This window comes from Carcharodon carcharias, chromosome 9 (assembly GCF_017639515.1).
Source record: "Carcharodon carcharias isolate sCarCar2 chromosome 9, sCarCar2.pri, whole genome shotgun sequence".
Taxonomy (NCBI): Eukaryota; Metazoa; Chordata; class Chondrichthyes; order Lamniformes; family Lamnidae; genus Carcharodon; species Carcharodon carcharias.
The window spans coordinates 151,243,223-151,267,370 of NC_054475.1; positions in this window are offsets into that span (position 1 = coordinate 151,243,223).

The following is a 24,148-nucleotide window of genomic DNA, read 5'->3' on the forward strand; positions in this document are numbered from 1 at the left end:
CATGAAACATCCCCTCTGAATCAGAAGCTGTATCTGCTCCTGCTGAAACCTTGCACTCAACTTCACTCCATGTCACCACAAAAGACATCAAGAAGCCATTCCAGAATGCTTCAAGGAATTACACTTGAGCTGCCTCAGATTGCAAAGGAACAAAATGGATTTATTTAAAAACGCAAACAGAATTGGGGAAGCTTAACTGCACTGAATGCAGGCTGCCAGGGAGAAGGCAAGTTTCCTCCGAGTTACTCCAGCAAAAACCCCGGTCTCAACTTTAATTTGGCTTGTCAGGTTAAATCAAAGGAACAGATATTGGAGAGGTGACCAAAATGGGTGGTTTTAAGCAGGGTCTTAAAAGCAGAGAGGGAAGCATGGAAGAGGAGAGGTTCAGGGAGAGAATTGCAGAGTGAAGACCCTGATTGACTGAAGATACCATCGCCAATGGTGGGGTAAACGGATAGAAATTGCACAGGAGGCCAAAGTGGGAGCAGCAGAGTTCTGGTTGGAGGATTGTAGGCTTATAGGAGGTTTCAGAGATAAGCAAGGCTGATGCTATAAAGTGACTTAATACAACAATCAGAAGTTTCAATTTTAGGCATTAGAAATGGGGACGTAGGCAAATAAGAGTAATCAAAGAGCAGGACTTGGTGTGGTTTATGATGCTGGCAGCAGAGCTTTGGATGAGCTTAAGTTGACAGTGTGGGGGATGAAAGCATTAGAATATTTGGGTCTGTGCATGACAATGACATGACTTAGTGTCTCAACAGCAAAGGTCTGTGTCAGTGGATGAGGAGGGTAATGTTCTGTTGGTCTTTATGATGGAGTGGATAAGGGGTCAGCAATTCATCTAGAGGGTCCAATTCAGAGGGGCAAAGGCAGCCATAAAACAATTCACCAAGAAGAGCCAACCATTTCCAGGAGGGAGCAATTCACACATCCGTCCATTTTTATTAATGGCTTAATATTACATGGCCTCTTTCTCGAAGCCAAACACTGAAGCCAAGCAACCATTTTAAGACTTATCCAGCTTCAGCTTAAACTAATACAAAGTAGTTACAGCATCATGAAAATTGCGAAGGATTCTGATGAAAGTTCACAACCAGAAATGTGAACTATTTTTCTCTCCACACATGCTGCCTAACCTGCTGAGTATTTCCTGCACTTTTGGGTTTTACATCATAGAAATTCCCATTGGTCAATAATTCTTCAACACAAAATCTCTCAGATTAAACAGGGTCAATAAAACAAAACAAGTTTGTCACAGGGGAAATGAATTGCATTTCATTATGAAATATAATTTCATGTTATAGAATGCCCATCAAATTTTACCTGTAAAGTTGGAAAAAGCTAAACTTTTTTTCGCATTTCCCTGAAAGGTTCCTTCACCCTTATTCCTCTATTACCCTAAACAGAAAGTGAATACGTGGCTCTGGGAACAGTGTGTGAAATTGTAACAGGTACTCTCTGCCTGACAGTAAAATTTTGAATAACCCAATTCCGAGCTAATCAAATGATAGCTCCCTTTGAAGGCAATGATGGGGGTTAATTTGTAGGTTTCGGACTGTCTCTGTCAGCTTGTGAAATGTTCATTTATTTTTGGTCACACACCCCTATGAAACATCTTGGGATATTTTGCTGCAGTAAGGTGCTATATAAATGCAAATTTCTATTGTTAAATACAAGGATGCCACTGTTACCACTTGGGAATAATAGATATGGACGACCAAACTATATGGCTTTCCTTGGAAAATGCGACCCTCATTCAGATATCAAATGCCGGCTGCTTGTCTCGTTTGCCTCAAAGATACAAGTAACTAACAACTTTATTTAAGAAAGCATCCAAGACCTATTCACTTGCCCACACATCAACATGGTGGGGATTCACATGTGCCTGGAGCCCATTTTCCTTCACCAAACCTCACTCTGGAAAGGGCAGAAACATTGAAACAATAGGTTGATATCAGGAGACAGGCTAACATACTTGTGACAGTTACTATTACACAGATAGGGATCATACAGTGGGAAACCCATTTTAATTTTGGTACTTACCTTGGTGGCATACAGTGTAGTTTGTCTATCCTGCTGCATCCTATCTCATTAAGGTCATGTTCCAGGTTACGTTTTGCTTTATAGGGAATAAAGACTTTCCAATGGAAGACAACTTTTACAATAAGAACAAGTAGTGAAACTATAACTGCGTGAGAAGGGAAGGAAAGTAATCCATGCACACAAAGCAATAGCAGTTGACAAGGCAAACATATAGCTCAAAATTGGGATACAAGGATTTTCACTGCTCAATCTTCAAGCTCCCCTTGGTTGGTTATGATAAGGATTACATTTGGGACAAAATTGGCATTGTACTTCAGTTGCTTAGACCTCAAGATCTGGAATTCTTTTCCTAACCCACTCCCCCTCTCTATCTTTCACACCATTCTTAAGACACTGCCTAAAGCCTTTCTCTGAGACCAAGCTTAACCCAATGTGGCTCTGTTTCAAATTTAGTTCAATAGTGCTCCTGTCAAGCACCTTGTGATGTTTAACTTATTAAAAGGTGCTATAAAAATGCAAGCTTTGGTTGTAAACATCCTGCAAGTTTAACATTGATATGGCCAACAAGAGAGAGGTGGGTTTGCTGGACATTATCCCAAATAAGAATGTGCCTCTTTAAAACAACCAGCAAGTGTAAATAAAAGTAGAATCTAGTAAATCTTTCGAATTGAATGTGGGGATACAGGATAGAGAACCAAAGCAAATTAAGAATTAAGAGCTGTGGATAAAAGGACCATATGTATTTAACACTTGGAGGATCCAATAGCTTCCACTCTTTGTAGCTATCTGTTCTCTGGTCAAGTCCCTCAGTATGGGAGAATAATGAAAATGAATCCTTGTAGTTTGTATGGACTGAGACTAGTAAGAGAAGAGTTAATTAATTCACTCAAAGTAATCACAGAATCATACTCAAACTCATTGGTTTTCATATTAAAAAGGCCTCAAGAGCTACTTCTCATTTCTTGAATCTCCAATGTTCTCCTTCCTTTTTTCCCTCCTGATGGAGCTGACTCCTGCTGGATGCAGTTCCTTGAGCCATCTGCACTCTGTCCCCTTGCCATTCTTCATATGGGTGATCACCAGACAGCTATTATTCTAGAGTCCCATGATAGTCAAACCCCATCCACTCCTCAGCCAAGCTCTCCAAACATGGCATATTTTACTGCATGGAAATGCACAAAGTCCAGAATAATTTGCTTCAGTTTCTACTGCCCTGCTGGAAGGGTGAGTCAGCAATTCCTAGCAAGATGCTGGAACACATCACACTTCAAATTACAGTCATGTAGCATGATCTCAGTAGGACAAAATAGAACCAGAAGGCAGCAGAGATTCATCGTCACCATCTTAGCTGCCCCACCCCCCTCTCCTGGGTCAGGAAGACCGGGGAGGGGAAGGTGGTGCCATTGCAGTAATGTCATTGGACTTTGTAATCTAGTGGCCCAGGCTAATGCTCTGGTGACATGGATTCAAAACCCATCGCAGCAGCTAGTGAAGTTTAAATTCAATAAATATCAAATCTGAAATTGAAAGCAATCTCAGTTACAGTGACAATGAGACTATCATTGATTGTCATAAGACCCCATCTGGCTCATTAAAGTCCTTGGTAGAAGTATTTTTTTTTATTCCTTCACAGGCTGGGCCAGCATTTATTGCCTATCCCTAATTGCCCTTCAGAAGGTGGTGATGAGCAACCTTCTTGAACCGCTGCTGTCCATGTGGTGTAGGTACACCCACAGTGCTGTTAGGGTGGGAGTTAAAGATTTTAACCCAGCAACAGTGAAGGAATGATGATATATTTCCAAGTCATGATGGTGTGTGGCTTGGAGGGGAGCTTCCAGGTGGTGGTGTTCCCATGTGTCTGCTGTCCTTGACCTTCTAGATGGTAGTGGTCATGGGTTTGGAAGATTCTGTTGAAGGAGCCTTGGTGAGTTCCTGCAGTGCATCTTGTAGATAACACATACTGCTGCCAGTGTGTCGATGGTGGAGAGAGTGATTGTTTGTGGATGGGGCGCCAATTAAGCAGCTGCTTTGTCCTGGCTGGTATCAAGCTTCATGAATGTTGCGGGAGCTGCACTCATTCAGGCAAGTGGAGAGTATTCCATGACACTCCTGACCTGTGCCTTGTAGATGGTGGACAGGCTTTGGGGAGTCAGCAGTGAGTTACTTGCCACAGGATTCCTAGCTTCTGACCTGCTTTTGTAGCCACAATGTTTATATGCTAGTCCAGTTCAGTTTCTGGTCAATGGTTATCCTTAGGATGTTGATGATGGGGATTCAGTGACAGTAAATCCATTGAATATCAAGGGGTGATGGTTGGATTCTCTCTTGTTTTAGATGGTCATTGCCTGGCACTTCTGTGGCATGAATGTTATTTGCCACTTGTCAGCCCAAGCCTGGATATTGTCCAGGTCTTGCTGGATTTGGACATGAACTGCTTCAGTATCTGAGGAGTCATGAATGGTGCTGAACATTGTGCAATCATCAGCAAACATCCCCACTTCTGACCTTATGATGGAAGGAAGGTCATTGATGAAGCAGCTGAAGATGGTTGGACCACCCTTACCTGGTCTGGCCTATACATGACTCCAGAACCCACAGCAATGTGGTTGACGCTTAACTACCCTCTGAAATGGTCTAGGAAGCCACTCAGTTCAAAGGAAATTAGGGATAGGCAACAAATGCTGGCCTTGCCCACATCCCATGAAAGAATAAAAATACCTCAGTAAGGAGCACCGACTTATTAAATGTAAGTTGTGTAACATTACCGGAATCAGTAAACTCAAGACTATAAAACTGGTCATATGGTCACATCCAAACATGATGTGACATGCCTTAGTGTTTGTCTGAGCCTGGCGTGGCCATTCAGGGAGCCGTTGGCTACATGGTTCAGAGGGAAAACTTTGGACAGTCCGAATCTGCAAGCCCACATCACAAATCTTTCAGCAGGCAAACTCAGGTCACAAGAAACATAGAAACTAGGAGCAGCAGTAGGCCATTCGGTCCTTCGAGCCTGCTCCACCATTCAATATGATCATGGCTGATCCTCTATCTCAACAACATGTTCCTGCTTTCTCTCCATACGCTTTGATGCCCCTAATACCCAAAAAATTATTAGTTTCTTTCTTGAACACACTCAGTGACCCAGCCTCCACAGCCTTCCGTGGTAGAGAATTCCACAGGTTGAGCACCCTCTGAGCGAAGAAATTTTCCCTCATCTCGTCCTAAATGGCCTGCCCCTTATCCTAAGACTGCAGCCCCTGGTTCTAGACTCCCCAACCAGGGGAAACATCCTCCCTATGTCTAGTCTGTCTAGCCCTATTAGAATTTTATATGTTTCAATTAGATCTCCCTCATTCTTCTAAACTCTAGTGAATACAGGCCCAGTCAAACAAATTTCTCCTCATACGACAGTCCTGCTATCCCCGGTATCAGCCTAGTGAATCTTCGCTGCACTCCCTCTATGGCAAGTATATCCTTTCTTAGGTAGGGAGGCCAAAACTGCACACAATACTCCAGGTGGGGTCTCACCAAGGCCCTGTGTAACTGCAGTAAAACATCTCTACTTCTGAACTCAAATCCTCTTGTGATGAAGACCAACATACCATTTGCCTTCCTAATTGCTTGCTGCACCTGCCTGTTTACTTTCATTGACTGGTGTACAAGGACACTCAGATCCCTTTGTACATTCACATTTTCCAATACATCACCATTTAAATAATACTACGCCTTTCTGTTTTTCACACTGAAGCATATTACTTCACATTTATCCACGTTCTATTGCACTGCCATGTGTTTACCCATATACACAACTTGTCTAAATTGCCCTGAAGCCTCCTTGCATGCTCTCACAACTCACAACCTGCCCGGTTTTGTGTCATCAACAAACTTGAAAATATTGCATTTGGTTCCCTCATCTAAGTCATTTATATTTATTGTAAATAACTGGGGCCCAAACACTGATCCCTGCGATACACCACTAGTCACCGCCTGCCATCCGGAAAAAGACCCATTTATTCCCACTCTTTGTTTCTGGTCTGTCAACCAACTCTCAATCCATGCCAATATTTTAACCCCAATCCCATGTGTTTTAACTTTGTCCACTAGCCTCTTATGAGGGACTTTTTCAAAAGCCTTCGTGAAATCCAAATATACTGCATCCATTGGTTCTCCCTTATCTATTCTACTAGTTACATCCTCAAAAAACACCAGCAGATTAGTTAATAGTGGGGTTACATTTGCCACCCTCCAATCTGTAGGAACTGCCCCATAACCTATAGAATTTTGGAAGATGACAACCAAAGCATCTAATATTTCCAGGGCCACTTCCTTTAGTACTCTGGGATGTAGATTATCAGGCCCTGGGGATTTTTCAGCCTTTAATCCCATTAATTTCTCTAGCATCATTTTCTTACTAATACTGATTTTCTTCGATTCCTCCCTCTCACTAGACCCTTGGTTCCCTAATATTTCTGGGAAATTATGTGTGTCCAAGGGTGAAAACGTGCTCGCAGAATTTTGTGTTAGCCTGCCATATTGGTTGAAAAAAGTGCGAACCTGAAACAGAATAAACAGCAGTTCAGTGCAGATAGGGTAGTTTCACAGCACTGAAAGGTCAGTGACGGACAATTATTTTAATCGGGCTCGAGAGAAAAAAAAAGGGAAAGAAATAGTATTCGTGTCAGATGACAGATCCTCTCTGACAAGTCAGAGGGTGCATTAATGACTTTAAGGAATGCACAGATAACTAAAGTGGGAGCATCAAGGAGAACAGGAAATAGTGGAAAACATTGAGAGCCGAAGAACTGCACTTGGAATTCAAACCAAAATACACTGCCAAAATCTAGCAGAGCTGATATCTGCACTGTACTTTGCCAGAATCTTCCATTTAAATTATCAGTCTGAGTCCCAGGTTGTTCACATTTTCCATCTTTTCCATTTTCTACTTACACCTCTCATTGCTTTAGTTGGCCGCATACCCTTTATTACGTTGAAGTCTGTCTTTTATATAGTCCTTCTTTCTGTTACTTAATTGAGATGATCTGTTACATCATTCTCCCCTGCCCTTTTCTGATTCCATTAATGCACTAGTCAATCTCTTATATTTCCCTTCTACATAAAGGTATGAGATTAAAACATTAATCTCTCCACAGAAGTTGGTTAACCTATTCGGCTTCTCCAACTTTTTCTATTTCACATTAGTAAAGGTAGCCAATTCTCAACACCAGTTTTGTCATGATGGAACAGCAGGAAATAAAGACATACTTGAATTTATATAGCACCTTTCACAACCTGGGGGCATCCCAGAGCACTTTACACCCAATGACACACGTTTGAAGCACAGATGCTGTTTTAAAGAAGGAAATGCAGCAGCCAATTTGCACACAGCAAGCTCCCATAAACAGCAAGGTGATTAATCGTGAGGTCATTTGTTGACTGAGGGATAAATATTGGTCAGGTCACTGGAGATAACTCCCTTAGCTTTTCTTTTAAATAGTGCCATGGGATCTTTTATGTTCACCTGAGAACACAGATGGGCCTTGGTTTAACATCTCAGTAAAGGCCAATATTCCATTTATCTTCCTAATTACTTGCTGTAACTGCATGCTTTTTGAGATTCATGTACAAAGACACCCAGATCCCTTTGTACTTCAGCATTCTGCAGTGTCTTTCCATTTAACAAATATTCTACTTTTATTTCCCTTAAAAGTGGACAACCTCACATTTTCCCACATCATACTCCAATAGACAAATTTTTGCTTGGTTACTTATCTCTGTATTTGCAGACTCTTTGTATCCTCCAGAGAACTTGTTTTGCTGTCTCTGTATGATCAGCAAATTTGGCTACAATACATCATTAATATAGAGGCCCCTGCACAGATCCCTGTGACAATCCAGCAGTTAGTTTATGAACCTGAAAATGATTCCTTTATTCCGACTCTCTGTTTCCTGTAAGTTAGCTAATCCTCTATCCATGCTAATAGACCACCCCCAATACCACAATCTCTTATCTTGTGTGGTAACCTTTTATGTGGCACCTTATCGACTGCCTGTCAAAGTCCAAATACACTACATCTACTGGTTCCCCTTTATTCACCCTGTTTGTTACATCCTCAAAGAACTCTAATAAATTTTTCAAACACAATTTCCCTTTCACGAAGCCAGATTGACTCTGTCTGATTGTATTATGATTTTCTTCCCTCCTTACTAATGGATATGAGCATTTTCCAAATGTCAGGTATTAGGCTAGTCGGCCTATTGTTTCCTGCTTTTTGTCTTCCACCTTGTAAAAAGAAAAAGATTAGTGAGGGCAAATGTACGTCCCTTACAATCTGAAACAGGAGAATTTATAATAGAGAACAAGGAAATGGCAGAACAATTGAACAACTACTTTCGTTCTGCCTTCATGGAGAAAGGCACAAATACCTTCCCAGAAATACTAGAGAACCAAGGGTCTAGTGAGAAGGAGGAATTGAAGGAAATTAGTATTACTAAAACAATAGTGCTGGAAAAATTAATCAGACTGAAAGCCGATAAACCCCAGGGTACTAAAGAAGGTGGCCATATAAATAGTGGAAGGGTTGGTTGTCATCTTTCAAAGTTCTGTAGATTCTGTAACAGGCCCGGCAGCTTGGAGGGTGACAAATGTAGCCTGGCCATTTAAAAAAGGAGGGAGGGAGAAAGCAGGGAATTACAGACTAGTTAACCTAGCATCAGTTGTAGGGAAAATGCTAAAATTTATTCCAGAAGATGTGATAACAGCGCACTTAGAAAATCAATGGGATTAGACAAAGCCAACATAGATTTATGAAAGAGAAATCATGTTTGACAAACCTACTGGAGTTTTTTGAGGATGTAACTTGCAGAACAGACAAGGAAGAGCCGGTGGATGTGGTGTATCTGGACTTTCAGAAAGCTTTTGATAGAGTCCCACATAAGAGGTTAGTGTGTAAAATTAAAGCATATGGGATTGGGGATAAGACATTGGCAATGGATTGAGAATTGGTTAGCAGACAGGAAACAGACAGTAGGAAAAAATGGGTCTTTTTCAGAATGGCAAGCAGTGACTAGTGGGGTACCACAGGGAACAGTGCTTGGGCCCCAGCTATTCACTATATATATCAATGATTTGGATGAGGGAACCAAGTTACTGATGACATGAAACTTGGTGGGAATGTGAGCAGTGAGGAGGGTGTTAAGAGGCTTCAAGGTGATTTAGACAGGTTGAGTAAGCGTGCAAATACATGGCAGATGCAGTATAAAGTGGATAAGTGTGAAGTTATCCACTTTGGTAGGAAAAACAGAATGGCAGAGTATTATTTAAATGGTGATAGATTGAGAAATGTTGATGAACAAAGGGACCTGGACGTCCTTGTGCACCAATCACTGAAAGCAAGCATGCAGGTGCAGCAAGCAGTTAAGAAGGCAAATGGTATGTTGGACTTCATTGCAAGAGGACTTTAGTACAGGAGCAAGGATGTCTTACTGCAACTCTACAGGGCCTTGGTGAGATCACACCTGGAGTATTGTGTGCAGTTTTGGTCTCTTTACCTAAGAAAGGATATACTTGCCATAGAGGGAGTGCTGTGAAAATTCACCAGGCTGATTCCTCAGATGGCAATAATGTCGAATGAGGAGAGATTGGGCTGACTAGGCCTGTATTCACTGGAATTTAGATGAATGAGAGGGGATCTCATTCAAATGTATGAAATTCTGACAGGGATAGACAGACTGGATGCAGGGATGATGTCTCCACGGAACAAGGGGTCTCAGTCTCAGGATACGGGGTAAGTCACTTAGGACTGAGATGAGGAGAAACTCCTTCGCTCAGAGGGTGGTGAACCTTTGGGATTCTCTACCACTGAAGGCTGTGGAGGCTAAGTCACTGAATATATTTAAGGAGGAAATAGATTTGTGAACTCTAAAGGCGTAAATGGGTACGGGGAGAGAGCAGGAGTAAGGCATTAAGATAGAGGATCAGCCATGATCATCTTGAATGGTGCAGCAGGCTTGAAGAGCCGGATGACCTACTCCTGTTCCTATTTTCTATGTTTTTATGGTTGTTGAATAGTGCAGTTACATTTGTGGTTTTCCACTCCACTGTGACCTTTGCAGAACCTAGGAAATTTTGGAAGTCTACAACTAAAGCATCTATTATCTCTAACTCTACATCTTCTAAGACCCTAGGGTGCAGGCCATCAACTCCAGGGGACCGGTCAGCCTTTAGTCCCAATGATTTTCCTAGCACTTTTTCTCTAGTGGTGGTGATTGTTTTACGTTCCTCCCTCCCTTTTTCCCCCTAAATTCCTATTATTCTGGGGATACTTTTGTATCTTCTACTGCAAAGACAGATACAAAAGAATTGTTCGAAGCATCTGCAATGTCCTTGTTTCCCATTATGATTCCCCAGTCTCATCCTCTAAGGGACCAACACTCACTTCAGTTATTCTTTTCCTTTTCATATGCTTTTAGAAGCTTTTACTGCCTGTTTTTATATTTCTTATTCATGTTCTCTCATACTCCAATCTCTCCCTCTATTATATTTTTAGTCATCCTTTGCCAGTTTCTAAAATGTTCCCAATCTTCTGGCCTACCACTAATCTCTGCAGCATTGCATGCCTTTTCTTTCAATTTGGTATCATCTTTCATTTCCTTAATTGAGAAGAATGCACCATCCATGGCTAGAGAGTCTTTCTTTATCAATGGACTATATCTTTGTTGAGAGTTATGAAATATTTCCTTAAATGTCTACTACTTCTTCTTTACTGTCTTCCTTTTTAACTTATTTTCTCATTCCACTTTAGCCAACCCTTGTAATTATCTTTATTAAGTATAAGACACTAGTTTCAGACCCACATTTCTCACCCTCAAATTGAATGTGAAATTTTATCATGTTATGATCTTTCTTACCTGGAGGATCCTTTACTACCTGGACAACCCCGCAATAATTTAAGGAACAATGGGAAAAAATTGGGATCATTCAGGAAGACTTAAACTGGGGGATACGGTTTAAGAATAAGCAGTCTCCCTTTTAAGATGGAGAGAAGGAGAATTCTTTCTTTCTCAGAGTCATGAGTATATGGAATTCTCTTCACCAGAATTTACTCAAGGCTTTTAGATAGGCTTTTTGTTTAGACAAGGGAGTCAAATGTTATGGGGGGGCAAACAAGAAAGTGGAGTTGAGACCACAACCAGATCAACTATAATCTTATCGCAGGGTGGAAGAGGCTCTAAGGGCCAAATGGCTTAATCCTGCTCCAAAATCCTATGTTCCGGTGAATGAGCTGCAATGGTCAAATGGCCTTCCTCATCTGTAAATGTTATGCCACAAGTTTTCACTATACAACCAAACTCCACTCAACAATACTCAGACTCCCTCTTCCAACCCCAAATTTTCACTCTAGGGTCACATGAAGTCTGAAGCATTAAAATAGAGTCACACTGGGATAAAGTTTAGGAAACACTGTTATAGATAATGCCTTTGACTTGAGGAATAGGTTTTATGGCTGCAGTATTGTTTCTAATGTAGCTAAGGCAGTAAGTTATTCTGAATATGCTATTATTGTGCTATTAAAAGAAAATGGTTGTGGTTGTTGGAGGTCAGTCATCTCAGCTCCAGGACATCACTGCAGGAGTTCCTCAGGGTAGTGTCCTCAGCCCAACCATCTTCACTGCTTCATCAATCACCTTCCTTCCATCACAAGGTCAGAAATGGGGATGTTTGCTGATGATTGCAAAATGTTCAGCACCATTCATGACTCCTCAGATACTGAAGCAGTCCATGTCCAAATTCAGCAAGACCTGGACAATATCCAGGCTTGGGCTGAAAAGTGGCAAGTAACATTCACACTACACAAGTGCCGGGCAAAGACCATCTCCAACAAGAGAGAATCTAACCATCACCAACAGACGTTCAATAGCATTACCATCACTGAATCCCCCACTATCAACTTCCAGGAGATTACCATTGGCCAGAACTGAACTGGACTAGCCCTATAAATATTGTGGCTACAAGAGCAGGTCAGAAGCTAGGAATCCTGTGACAAGTAACTCACCTCCTGACTCCCCAAAATCTGTCCACCATCTCCAAGGCACAGGTCAGAAGTGTGATGGAATACTCCCCACTTGCTTGGCTAAGTGCAGCCCCCACAATACTCTAAGAAGCTTGACACCATCCAGGACAAAGCAGCCTGCTTGATTGGTACCACATCCACAAACATTCATTCCCTCCAAGTGAATGTTAGCAACAGTGTGTACCATCTACAAGACGCACTGCAGGAATTCACCAAGGCTCCTTAGTCAGCACCTTTCAAACCCACGACCACTACCATCTAGAAGGACAAGGCCAGCAGATAGATGGGAATACCACTGCCTGGAAGTTCCCCTCCAAGTCACTCACCATCCTGACTTGGAAATATATCACCATTCCTTCACTGTCGATAGGGAGTTCCAGGATTTTGACCTAACAGCACTGTGTGTGTACCTACACCACATGGACTGCAGTGGTTCAAGAAGGCAGCTCACTACCACCTTATCAAGGGCAACTAGGGATGGGCAATAAGTGCTGGCCCAGCCACCGGGGCCCACATTCTGTGAATGAATAAAAAATATATATTAAGAATCAATAGCCAAAAAATTGCCTTAATTCTGCACAATGTAGGTTAAAATTTGTTTCAAAACTATCTGTACTGACAAAATTATTGTAAAAAAATCAATTTATTTCAAGGTCTTATAAAAACACAAAGATGAAAAGCATTCCCTCAGTTTTATATGTACATTTCTTATTACATTTTTATTCAAAGTGCAAATGTGCTGTTCTTTCCATTATATTAATACGGTGCATCATTTTTACATTTTCTTTTCAAACATGCTTATACATAATGAATGCAATTTGACACATAGAACCTGAACAGGCACATACTAGAGATATGAAGAAAATAATTTTAAAAAGAGACAAAAAAGTCAGAATTAGATCTATTTCAGTTTCATCTTTTTCTATCGATACAGAAATTCAATACATGCATTTTAAGTATATGTGCATATTATGCATTCTACCAGAAATACTTGATAATGTCTAAACCTAACACAGGGAAATTATGAATTTTCATCTTGCCACTCCCAATCTTTTTATTTTATTTTAGGCAAATGCCTTAAGAAAGGATCTTCAGATTAAAAAAAAAAGTTGCTGATCCTTGACATATGGGATAAATTAAAATCAAAATATTCTCCAGTGGCTCTATATCTTTTTAATAATATGGATCCCAGAACAGTTCACAGTACTCCAAGTGTGGTCTAACCAAGGTTCTATACAAGTTCAACATAACTTCATTGTTTTTCAATTCTACCCCTCCAGAAATGATATGCTTGCTTTCAGGTTAAAGTGGACATGGACTGGTTGGGCCAAATGACTTGTTTCTATGTTATAACTTCTATTTGTTTCTAAGACTAACAGCATTCTTTGCAATTAAGTGGACGTAAGTGGAATAGATTTCTTAACAACACTCTCCAACAATGCACCATTAATTTCAATCGTGGCTTCTGTTTCGGAGCTCTGAAGAACAGTCATACAAACTCAAAACGTTAACTCTGTCTCTCTCTCCACAGATGCTATCAGACCTGCTGCGTTTTTCCTGCATATTCTCTTTTTGTTTCAGGTTTCTAGCATCTGCAACATTTTGCTTTTATCATGAGTGGTATTGTTTTGCTACAGGATAACATCCTCTGGTGTAGGCTTCATCAGTTAACAAGTGACCTATTATGGCACTTCTGTAACTCATACATTAAGGCTGCTATTTAACTTCATGCACTCTTAAGAAAACTGGAGAAACTCATCAGTCTACTGGAGCACTCAGGATTATCTCATTCTTCACAAACCAAAATACTGCCACATTAATCTTTGTTCAATAGCTTTATGAATTTTCCTTTCATCTACAACTCCTGTAATGCCAAATAGGAACTACAGGCAGTTACATCTATTAAATGGAGTGTTAAAAGCTAGTCAATAAATTTGATATTTTTTGTCCCAAATTAACATGCCAGGATTTGAATTTGCTGAGATGTGCACTGATCTCTTCAGCTGGTATTCGATAGCTAAACCTCTTAATTACTTGCTGTAAATCTTTAGAAAACAGGCTTTCAGCTTGCTTATTTGTCTTCACAAATATCACCAAGTTTTGTACCCGGTTGGCAGAGTCAGTCACTTGGATGAATGCATGAACAATTATTTCATCTCTTTCCTTACAGGCTCTTGTAGGCTTTGGTAGAGGGTGCACTACTGGTTTCACGATTTGGCATACGTCAGTGGGATACGCACCTTCTAGGCCTTGAAATACATTAAAATCAGATTTACAATGATGATACCAGAACTTAGAGGTTGTAACAATCAAGAAAGATTCGCCAGGCCAGGGTTCTTTTCTCCAGAGAAGAAGGCTGAGGGGGACCTCATCAAGGTCGGACAAATTCTGAACAGATGTTGACACAATGGCCCAAATTTTCATCCTTGGGGTGCATAATGGGAATTGGGAGTATTCCTGGCTTGGCCCACCCACCTCAGGGGAAAGTGCCAGCAAAGGTGGGATCTTCTTTGCTGGGTTTGGCGGGGGTGGGGGTGGGGGGGGGGGGGGGGGGGGGGGGGGGGGGGGGGGGGGGGGGGGGGGGGCGGGGGGGGGTGGGTGGGGGTGGGGGGGTTGGTGGTGGTGTGGTGTGTGTGTGTGTGTCTGCACAGCAGGTGAGGGCTGGAGTAGGACCGGCTAACCTGGGAAAATGTTTGGAGGTGCCAAGGCCCACCTCAGTGTTGTGGGAGTTCATCCCAATTAAAATACAAACACAAATGCCCTCCAGCCCTCATACACTCCCCATGCCCCATCCATGCCACCCACTCCCATGGCCCCTCATGTTCCCTGTGCCAAGCTATGAAACTTCCACGTCCAATGACCCACTATATATTGTAAAGAATCAATGAATCCGATAGTGACAGTAGGATGTGTAAAAAAAAAAAGCTTTTTTTAAAAAAAAATTCATTCATAACTTTCTACATTAGAAAAAGAAATTCCACTGGAAAGCAATAAAATTATCAATCATCCAGACCCTTTAAAGTGTCAATAACAAGCCTCATCATGTATGCTTGGCTGACAGCCCATTCAGCTATTACTCTTGGTGAAACACCTGCACCCCAGGGAAAATATTACTTGATTGACAGCTCAGTCTCTCTAATCTCTGTGGTCAATTTCACAACGTTTATTTACAAAAGGCTAAGTGGTTTCAAGAGTACAGAGTTTTGTTGTTGATACTTTATTGGTCTGGATGATTGACACATATTGCCTTTGAGTGGAACCACTTTTTTAAGAAAACATAGCAGAAAGTTATGAATAACTTATGAATAAGCTTCTTTTTAAAGCTGCATTTACACATCCTGTTGTCACAATAGGGTTCATTGGTTCTATTAGTGTATAGTGGGTTAATGGACATGGAAGTGCCATAGCTTGGCATTCAGGGTATGAGGAGCCATAGGGGATGGGTGAAAGGGTCTAGCTTAGCATAGTGGGCATGAAGAGCATGGGGGAATGGGTAACTTGCCATTAAGAGGACCTTAGGAACTCACCTTTTATAAGGTCCCCTTATGTAGACTAAGGTTCACGACTCTGCTGACAGGTCTTGAAACATGAATCTTTAAAAGTCTGGCCCGACTCCATGAAAATTGCAGAGCAGTAGGACACGCCTATCCCTGTTATGGAGCCAGTTAGTTTGGGAGTGCCAGATGCAGCCTTTTGACCCTAATCAGCCTGCACCCTTTAAAGACATTCCAGAAAATCAGAGAACCCAGGAATGGGGCCTGGAATCCGGAAATTGGGACCCGCCTGCCATTTTTAAAGGGCTCCTGAATCATCCCAATTCGATGAAAATTCCAGCCGACGGTTCCACTTGAGGGGAGTCCAAAGCTGGGGCCATAAATATAAGTTTTACATTGCATCTAATAAATCCAATAAGGAATTCAGGAGAAAAACCTCTTTTGGCCAGATGGTAGCTACATTGTGGAACATGTTATCACACGGAGTATGTGACACGAAAAGCTTAAGAAAAAAAAGAACTTACATTTATATAGCGCCTTTCACAAGCTTATGACTTAATATAAAAGTCATAATATAAGGCTGCGTTTGTTGTCAATGCTGAGCACGTGCAGTTCCGTTTCTCCAACCAGTCAAACCGTCTGCTTCCATTTCAATCCCACCTTCTATTCCATTCCTACACAATTCCCCTCACAGATACATTGAAAGCTTTGCTAACATCTCTTCCAGCTGAATTAGAAAGCAGAATTTTCAGTGCCCATTGGCATCAGGCATGGTCGGTGGCATGAGCAGACAATATGGCGAGAAGGCCAAAAATTGGACATTGGGAAACTCAGTGTAATAGATCAGAATATCATTATAAGGCCAGCCCACTGGACTCATCGCTCCACCCGTTGGAAAATTCCGCCCACATTGGCGGGAAAACATGCTGGTGCAGAACAGGTATTGACAACTGGGACGTACAGGAGTCGGGACTTACCACCAGGGTCTTGCTCATATTGCGGACATCGGAGGAGCAGAAGATACTGGAGCCTGACAAAGATGGCACACAGGAGGAGTGTCCATGGTGTGCTGGGTGGATTCTCATGGTCACGGTTCTATTGCAGACCGGCCCATGGAATTTGGAAACTCTCTGTGGATGCTCACAACGGATAATGGTCAAGGGGATGGGAGAGGAAGGTCTAGGATCGACTGGGAGAGGAAGTGGTGTTGGGAGGGTGAAGTTGGAGATGGAATGAAGATGCCATGGGGGTGAGGTTGGGAGAGGGGATTGAAGGGGTCAGCAGGGGGAGGTTGGGGGGGAGAGGAGTAAGGGAGAGGGTGGGGGAAGATGGCAACTGGGGAGGAAGGTGTAAAGGAAGAGGGGGGAATGAGTTTGGTGGGGGGGAAAGGAATGCAAAGAAGGGAATGGGTCCACAGGGAGGAAGGAGTGCAGAGAGGGGAGGGAGTAAGGGTGGAGGAAGGAGAAAGGGGGGAGGAAGGAGTAAAGCTGGAGGAAGGAGTGAGGGTGTCAGAGTGAGTCAGGAAGGGAGAATGACTAAGCGGTGGGGGCGGGGGGGGGGGTGGCAGCAGTCTGGGGGAGTGGGAGGACTAAGTGGGGGGGTGGAAGGGGCTCTAGGGGTGAAGGGGTCTGGAGGGGGAGGAAAAGGGTTCCAGGGGAGAGAAGGAGTCCAGATGGGGAGGGGGGAGGGGGGCGGGTGGTGAGGCAACTGTCTAGTTGAGTGTGCAAGGGAGGGTTTTGATGGGCCCATAATTGTCTCCTGGGGAGTGAACTGAGTATGGGCAAGGTATGGGGCAACGTTGAGAGTGACCCAGGGCGGAGTGAGGCAGTAGGGTGGGAGGGTGAGTGTTCAACAGCAGCGCTAGAGGGGATGGCGAGGGTGGTTTGGTTGGGATTCAAAGGCAGACACGGACCCTGGAGGTGGGAAGGAGGAGGTCGTAATGTGGATGGGGGTAGGATTTTCGGGAAGGAAGGGAACATGCTCGTTCACCAGGATATCCCCAAAGGAAAAAGGTTGTGGTTGGTAGGTCATGGAGGGGAGGTGGAAGGTGATGCCAGTGGGGTGAACTGTGATGGGGAAAAGGAAATGGGTGACTGGGAGAGGGAGAAGGATGGTGGGAGCGAAAGTAAAGCCGAAACCGTGCTTTCCAAATTGAAAGTTAAACGACAGTCATGGTGGGCGAGATCACTGGGTGTGTGGAGATGTAGGTCAGCTCAGATGGACAACTGAAAGCGAACCCCAGCAGGCAGCATTGAAAATACTGAGGACATTGAAATGAGTGTGATACGGGAAGGATCCACGTGCATCAGAGAGTGTTTGCACGAGGCTCCAAAAGGCCCCGTCTCTCACACACACACACACACCCAATTCTCCCTCCAGAATCACTCGTGGACCGGCTGCTCCCTCTACGGAGACACAGGACAAGGTTGGGGAGCTCACAAGCAAGAGGGACTCGGAGGGAGAGGACAGCCTCTGAGGTTCCTAAGTGGATGGCCCAGGGGTTTCCAGCTGCTGCTTCTCCTCCCTTCGGGTGCTCGAGGGCCCCGGCCTGACTCCTTGAGGGACATCGAGGTGCCTCATTTTACTCTTGCGTTGCCACTGCAGGAACTCACCCATGGCTCCCACGATGGAGTGCAGGTCTGCACACATCTCCACGTTCTGCTGCAACAGGGTCTCCATGGCATCTGCCATCTTACCAATGAGACCTCCATACATGGAAATGTGGGAACTACTTTATCAGAGAGCAGACGGATGGACTCCTCCGACTTGCAAGCCACTCTGTTGAGGGCTTCCAAAAGCTCTGTGTGATGTTCCCCACCTTCTGCTGACACTCCATGATGAGTTGGAAGGCCAAATCCAGAGGTTCGTCATCTGACTTGGACCTCACAGATGCCTCTTCCCCGTAGTCCCCTGACTGCTGGGGAGCTTGGCTGTACTTGCCTCCTCCTGCGGTGGACACGTATCCGTGCAGTGACCACCAGATTGTGACCCTGAGCCCACTCTAGATCTAGGTCCCACTGAGGTGAGTGTCTCTGCGCTGGTGCAGGGTGTGGTTAAGCGCTGTGATGGGTCTTCCAGGCTGCTTATTTCCAGCTTTTCAATGGAGACGGTGTTCTCTTGGCTGGAGGTGAGGACATGGATGGAGTTTAAGAACTGACTGGCTGAGGGTGTCAGTCGCTTGGCAGAGCTCCCTGTGAACTGAAGTAGAGATAAGTAGTGCATGGCAGCAAAGTCAAAAGCAGGAGAGTGAGCATTCACAGCTGCGTTGAGAGAGGGATGATGTTGAAAGAGGGATGATGTGGTGCAGGGTCCTCAGGTAGGTGTTCACTGTCAACCTCACCGTCACTGCAGGCATGGTCCACATTTTCACCATTCAGCACAATGGCATGCACCTCAAAGTGAGTAAGGAGCCTAATGTGGGTCACTCCATCCTCCTGTCTGGGACCTTTCCCTGCTGCTGTGAGCCAGCTTCTCCTGCATGAAAATAGATGGAGAGAGTGTGAGCAGGACACATGTGTCTGCATGGAATGTTTGTATGGTGAGCGGGGCCATGGACAGGATGAGGACCTGAGCTCAAAAGGATATGGGCCTGATGGAGATGTGAGGGTGTGTGTGTGTGAGAGAGTTAGTGGTGTTGTCCCTTGAGGTGCGAGATCCCTGTGGATGTGTGATGGGTTTGTGAGTGTGTGAGGTGAGAGTGATGAGAAAAGAGAGTTACCATGGTGGAACGGATGAAACCATTCATCCTATAGCGGCATTGGGTAACTGTCCTCTTTTGCAGGGCATTGGCACTGACCACCGCTGTCACCGCCTCCCATGCTGGATTGGTGATGCAGCTGCCCACCCTGCGGCCAGAGGGGTAGAAGGCATCACGGCAGGCCTCCACGGCATTCAAGGGACACGTCACTAAACCTGTGGGCTGCAGTCTTCTTGCCTTTTGGGTCTATGTCTTCCACGCAGCAGTCGTGGGCTGGGAGCACTGAGGGGTCTGCACAAGGCTGGACTTTAAATATTGTGCCCGGCACGATGAAGCAGTGAGGTGATGACATGGCAGGCAAATGAGAGCCTACTCATCATGGAAATGATGTAGAAAACCACCATTGCGGTCAGTGAGTTAAAACTTAATTTTACCTATCCACTACCACACTTAGTACAAATCTGGGACGATTCCGCCCTCACAATCCAATACGTTATCCTGAATTTGTGAAAAAGGAAACTAACACTCACTTTGACTGCACCCAGACACATCCCCGGTTCCAAAGAGACAAGGACATCCCTCTGTTTTACTGCAGGGAGTAGGGAGGGGCTGGTAGCGAGCGACTGCTAATTCTGGATTTACGGAAACAACATATAATTGCATCAGTAGCAGTTCCAAGAAGGTTCACTAGGCTGATTCCTGGGATCTCTTTTAATTCATTCATAGGGTGAGGGCGTCACTGGCTCAGTCAGCATTTATTGCCCATCCTCAATTGCCCTTGTTCAGAGGGCATTTAAGAGTCAACCACATTGCTGTGGGTCTGGTGTCACATGTAGACCAGACCAGGTAAGGACGGCAGATTCCCTTCCCTAATGGACATTAGCGAACCAGATGGGTTTTTATGACAATCGGCAATGGTTTCAGTCATCATTAGACTTTTAATTCCAGATTTTTATTGGATTCGAATTCCACCATTCAAACCTCGGTCTCCAAAGCATTACCCCTGGGTTTCCTGATGACCAGTCCAGTGGCAATACCGCTGCACCTTGCAGTGATGAGGTTGCTGTCTTCTGAGGAAGGGTTGGACAGGCTGGGCCTGTCTCCATAGGAGTTTAGAAGAATGAGAGGTGATCTTACTGAAACATATAAGATAGACTCACTGATGTTCACAGCACAGGAGGGGGCCATTCGGCCCAGCTTGTCCATGCCAGTCAACAAAGATCTGACTACACTAATCCCATTTTCCAGTGCTTGTCCCATAGCCCTGGAGGCTATGGCAACGCAAATGAATATCTAAATACTTCTTAAATGTTATGAGAGTTATGAGAGAGACTCAACCACCCTTTCAGGTACTGAGTTCCAGACTCCCACCACCCTCTGGGTGATAAAATTTCCCCTCAACTCCCCTCTTAGCTGTTTACCTCTTACCTTAAATCTATGCCCCCTAGTAATTGACCTCTCTATTAATGGAAAAAAGTGCTTTCCTATCCACCCTATCTATGCCCCACATAATCTTATACACCTCCATCAGGTCTCCTCTCAACCTTCACTTCTCCAAGGAAAACAAGCCCACCTATTCAATCTTTCCTCATAGCTCAGACCCTCCAGTCCAGGCAGCATCCTGGTAAATCTCCTCTGTCTTTTTCCTCAGGTTCCTTGCATTCAAATATATTCCATTTAAGCTCACTTGCTAAATTCATTTCTTTCTTATCTAGCCTATGTTTCCTCTGCCTTCCAGACTCACTAGCGTTTTAACTTCTAATTCCATCTCAGCTTCTCTCCTCTCTGAACTACTTTTCACGATCCCACCTGCCTGCCAATTGAGTTTAAATCCACCCCAACAGCATTAGCAAGCCTCCCCGTGAAGATGTTGATTCCGTTCCTGTTCAGATGTAACCTGTCCCACTTGTACAGGTCCCACCTCCCCCGGAAATGGTCCCAATGCCCCAGGAGTACAAAGCCCTCCCTACTGCACCATCTCTCCAGCCACACATTCATCTGCTTTATCCTTCTGTTCCTATACTCACTACTGCGTGACACTAGGAGTAATCCAAAGATTACTACCTTTGAAGTCCTGCATTTCAATTTCCTACCTAACTCCCTAAAGTTTGCTTGCAGGATCTAATTTCTCTTTCTTCCTATGTCATTAGTTCCAACATGGACCATGACCTCTGGCTGTTCACCCTCCCCCTTCAGAATGCCCTGCAGCCATTCCGTGATATCCTTGACCCTGGCACCCGGGAGGCAACATACCATCCTGGAGGTATATTTATGGCCACAGAAGTGCCTATCTACTCCCCTCACTAACGAATCCCCAATCATATTGCCCTTCCGCACTTCTTCCTTTGACCCTGAGCAGCCGGACCACCCACAGTGCCATGGCCTTGGCTCAGGTTGGTCACTCTCACTGTTTTCCAAGGCCGAAAAACAGTTTGCAAATGAGATGCACTCGGGGTATTCCCTCACTACCTGCCTGGTCCCCTTCTTCCGTCTGGTGGTCACTCATTCCCTCTCTGCTTGCGCTTCCTTAAGCTGCAGGCTGACCACGTCCTGAAACGTGCTGTCCACGAACCTCTCAGCCTCGTGAGTGCACCGTAGCGCCCCCCAGCTGCCGCTCAAGCTCCAAAACCCGGAGCTCAGGTTGCTCCAGTAGGAGGCAGTACCTGCACATATGGTCAACCAGACCGCCAGGAGTATCTAGGATTTCCCACATAGTGCAGGATGCTCAAATTCTGGGACTGAGCTCCCCAGATACATCTTAACTAAGGGGACTTGACAGGGTGGATGCTGAAAGGAAATTTCTCCTCGTGGGAAAGACTAGAAATAGGGGACATAGCTTAACAACAAAAAGGGAGCTTCCACTTAAGATGGAGATGAGGAGAATTTTTTTTCTCTTAGAAGGTCAGTAGCCTGTGGAATTCTCTTCCTCAGAGAACGGTGCACGGTGGGTCATTGAATTTTTTAAGGTTGAGTTGGGTAGATTCTTGACTGACAAAAGAGTCAAAGGGAAGAGGTATAGACAGCAAAGTAAGGGCTGCAATCATATCAGCCAGGACTATATCAAATGGTGGGGCTGGCTCAAGGAGCCGAATGGCCTACTCCTACTTCTAACTAATATGTTTGTATGATGTCCCAAAGCACATTGCAGTTGATGAAGTACTAGGGGAAAGCTAGATAAGTACATGAGGGAGAAAGGAATAGGAGGATATGCAGATAGGGCTGGTTGAGGCTTATATGGAGCATAAACATTAGCCCAAATGGCATGTTTATATGCCGTAAATTCTAGAAGAGTCTTTTTATTAGTCAGTGGCCCACCAACTATTAACAGTATTGGGCGAATATACATGTCCAAGTGCAGACCCATAGCAAAAACTGAAGATCTTTACCTACAAAATGGAGCTCAAGACCAAGTGCGATTCATTCTTTGGTACAAATCAGAATACATTTTTCTTTTGATTACAATCACAGATGTATTAATACGATAGAATTTTATATATGTGCTCTTCTCTGGAGAAAAGGGAGATTTGGATTTTCCATAATATTAGTTGACCCAGAAGATTGTGCACAGCTCCACAATCCAGATTAATTTTCTCCCTACACTGTTAAAAGAAAAGGAAACATTTGCATTTATATAGTGCCTTTCACAACTACCTCAAAGCACTTTAGAGCCAATGAAGTACTTTAGAAGGGTGTCCCTGTTGTAATATAAGAAATGGGCAAACAATTTGCACACAAACTCGGTGCAAACAACACTGTGATAATGACCAGATAATCTATTTTAGTGATGCTTGTTGAGGGATAATATTGACCAGGGCACCAGGGATAACTTCCCTGCCTGCTGAAATAATGCCACAGGATCCTTTACATCCACCTGAGGGGGCAGACAGGGCTTTGGTTTATCATCTCATCCAAAAGACTCTGATGGCGCAGCACTCCCTCATTACTCTCAAGAGTGTCCACCTTGATTTTTGTGCTCAAGTGCTGGAATGGAACTGACTCACAGGCTGCCAACTGATCCATGACTGACACTTCAATCAATTAACAGATAAATCAATTTATTGGAAGAGTTTGTTTACACTAATGACACAACTGCTCCATTCCTACCTTGCTCAACTGTTTTGAGTTGCACTTGTTCCTCCATCTATCTTATCTCAAGTTGGCAACAAAATTATTTTTATAAACCCTTCTTGTTCTGTAAACTGGGCTCATCCAAATCTCTGCTGCCCATACACTAGCTCGCACCAAACCCTTTTCACCCATCACCCCTTTACTCACTGACATACACTGGCTCCCAGCCCATCACCTCAATTTTAACATTCTCATCCTTGTTCACAAATCATTCCACAGACTCTCCCTCCCTATCACTGAGCAACTCTCCGAGATCTCGGTGCTCTGGTCTCTGGTGAAAACCCAGATTTCTTTGTTCCACCGTTGGCAGCCATGCTTTCAGCTGCCAAGGCCCTAAACTCTAATTTCCTCTCAAATCCTCTCTGTCTCTCTATTCTCCTTTAAGACCCTACCTAAAACCTACCTCTTTGACCAAGCTTTTGGTCATGTGCCTCAATATTGCTATTGGTGCCCAATTTTGTTTGATAATGCCCGCGTGAAGCATTTGAGGACACACTACATTAAAGGATGGTATATAAATACAAGTTGCTGTTATCCTCCAACAAAATTGTTGACTGGAACTTAGAGTGGCATTCTCCCATGCCCCCTGCGGTGGGTTTAATGGTGGGTATGGGTGGGGGAGGGGGGGGGGTGGGGGGGTGGGAGGATACGGCGGGAGGTCCGAAAATCGGTTCTAAGCTGGCGTAAAATGGCGGCGGCATCTTTTGTTCTTG